This window comes from Mizuhopecten yessoensis, unplaced genomic scaffold, assembly GCF_002113885.1.
Source record: "Mizuhopecten yessoensis strain PY_sf001 unplaced genomic scaffold, ASM211388v2 scaffold10829, whole genome shotgun sequence".
Taxonomy (NCBI): Eukaryota; Metazoa; Mollusca; class Bivalvia; order Pectinida; family Pectinidae; genus Mizuhopecten; species Mizuhopecten yessoensis.
The window spans coordinates 1,409,002-1,412,225 of NW_018408742.1; positions in this window are offsets into that span (position 1 = coordinate 1,409,002).

Here is a 3,224-nt window from a genome sequence, read left to right on the forward strand (position 1 = left end):
AGTTGATAAATGAGCCAGCTAGAGAACTTCTCCCTGGCTATGTCGGTAGGAAGCGCCTAGTATTTTACCAGGGTGACATCTACAATTTATAAAGTGATCCCCATTGTCACTGTACTGTTTCCTCACAACTTTTGGTGTAGTTTAAATATGTTTGGTTTTATACATGTATATTGTGGGAACTTTTAAGTATCTATGGGTTTCAGGGAAATTCTATTTTGTTAATTAAGTACATGCTTGTACCATACCTGTTCAATCCTTCCTCTCGAGTAATCTGACACCTGTGCAATCTGTAATTTGTTTTTTTGTACGAAAACTACGAAATAAAATTTGTGTTTACCTATATACTGTTTAAATAATCTTACTTATAGGACCAATCTGTCACACAGGATCGCAGATTGACTCGGAAACAATATACAGGTACATCTGTAAATGCCTAATTTCAAAAATAAAATGAGCAGAATCATTTTGAAACTCTAATACTTTGCTTCTTCTTTTGGCGAAACAAATATTTTTGTTAAATATATATAAAACATCGACTATTAGAATATCTGGTGAAGATGGACGATAAACCTCAAACTTTCATGTCTGTATGGTGAGACTGTTTAAACTGGGGGATTATAGTGGGATTTTTTTACACTGAATGAGTGAATGCAATGAATACAAGAGGCCCATGGGCCTTAACGGTCACCTGAGTCTATAGTATTTATTTTTGTTGTTGAAATATGTACCAATTTGAGTAAAAAATAGTATAATGTTAACTTAACTTTGTCAGGACCATGAGCTGATCATTCCTAGACCAATTTTAAGTGAGATCGGCCTATTAGAACTTAGTAGCAAAATAGCGGCCATGGCAGCCAAATTGTATTTCTGATTGACCCGAAAAATAACAACACTTTGTCAGGACCATGATTCGATCATTCCTACAAAGTTTCAGTTCAATCGGCCAAGTAGATCTTTACTTTAAGTTTGAAATAGTTTACCAAAATGGCAGCTGTGGTGGCCATATTGGATTTCTGATCGACCTGAAAAATAACAACACTTTGTCAGGACCATGAGTCAATCATTCCTACAAAGTTTCAGTTCAATCGGCCTAGCAGAACTTGACTTTAAGTTTGAAATATGTTTTCAAAATGGTGGCCGTGGCGGCCATATTGGATTTATGATTGACCTGAAAAATAACAACACTTTGTCAGGACCATGAGTCGATCATTCCTACAAACTTTAAGTTCAATCGGTCCAGCAGAACTTGACTTTAAGTTTGAAATAGGTTTTCAAAATGGCGGCCGTGGTGGCCATATTGGATTTCTGATCGACCCAAAAAATAACAACACTTTGTCAGGACCATGAGGCGATCATTCCTACCAACTTTCAGTTCAATCGGTCCAGCAGAACTTGACTTTAAGTTTGAAATAGGTTTTCAAAATGGTGGCCGTGGCGGCCATATTGGATTTCTGATCGACCCGAAAAATAACAACACTTTGTCAGGACCATGAGGCGATCATTCCTATCAACTTTCAGTTCAATCGGCCCAGCAGAACTTGACTTTAAGTTTGAAATGTAAAATGTTAACGGACGACGGACGACGGACGACGGACGACGGACGACGTACGACGGACGACGGACGACGGACGACGACGGACGAAAACGGATAGCAATAGGTCACTTGAGCTAAAGCTCAGGTGACCTAAAAATGCCATAAAAGATAATCTTGTGTTGTTTGTTTGTTCTACAATAAGTACAAAGACTATCTGTAGTTTCAATCTTAGCCGACATTGTAGCTCCTGATGGTCACATATCTTGCATTCAGAGTTACGCACCAGGAAATACGTGAAGTCTGCTTATTAGTTATGATCATTGAGACTTGGCAACTAGAGAGACTGTGAACTCGCTCATAGAGTTAACCTCCGCTTGGGCATACAATGTTAATGAAGCAGAAATTAAAGTTCCAGGGGCTGTTCCATGCCATTCTACATGCACGTATCAATTTGATGTTCTTTAACTGCCAAGTTAAACAAAATTAAAGCAAACTTAAGGACTAGTTAAAAGTCGAACTCCAGGAAAAATATTCAAAACGCCAATTCCTTTATTCAAACTCATCTACATATGATGTACTTTCATTGAGTAAAGTAACAATATATCCAACACAGTTTAGGAGGTGTTTTGCTTTCAAGGATCATGGACGGACTGACGGATAGGCCGATTGCTGTATATCCCCCCCCNGTACCTAGGTATTCTGCATTATCATATACATGTATATGATGCAAAATAAAACCATTTTAAGGGAGATAACTCAGTGAGGGTATAGGCAGCATATCCAAATTCCCCACAGGGTTTATAGTCCTCAAATTCAAAGTTTCCAGGCAAGCATTTGTGGAATGGCAAAGTTTAGAGATACGTATATATAATGAACCTTTTTGGTTTACAGAGGTCCATCATTTGAGGCAGATCAGGGACCAATTAAATAGTAGATTGGGTAGATCACTGCTCTAACTAGGGTATAGTAAATAGTTTTCTCAACATGGATAGTTCAACAATTACTGAAATATTCTTCCTACAAGTAGTTTTAGAGTTCTCCATTTTTCTGGACCAAAAGATGCTTCATAAAGTAAATCCGGTGGAAATCTCTGTGTGTACAAGGTACATGGTTTAACTCGAGGTTTGCTGAATTTCCTCAGTGTAATTACTTGGGAATATGTCCCCATGGGCAGAGTCGGATCTCACAGCTCATCGTGGTAGCATGTTCATGTATATATTATAAGGGATCCCAACCGTTTCCAAGTCAATACCTCGGGTCTTATAAAAATGAGTTCACTACCAGTCCACAAAACCAATACAAATATCATGACTTCAGAACCATTTAAAATATAATGTTTATAGATTTTAACCCCTATAACCTTGAAAATAAAGTCTCTGATGTGAGGAAACTTCACAGCACTCCACCAAAGCTATCTTCTGGCAAAATATAGAGATCCTAGGCCTTACAGAAACTTGCTGAAGATTTAAAAAACGTTTTTACAATATAACCTGTGTTTTAACATTTGACCCCGACAACCTCAAATATTATCTTTGACTTAAAACAAAATAAATCAGAAAAAGATTTACATTAATGGTCTTCATACTTATCCAGCTATTATAGTCGGAAGTGGCCCTTGGCACTTCTACCAATATCTATTAATTTGGTTGACAGTCATCAAATCAAAAAGAAACTTCAGACTTCTGTATAA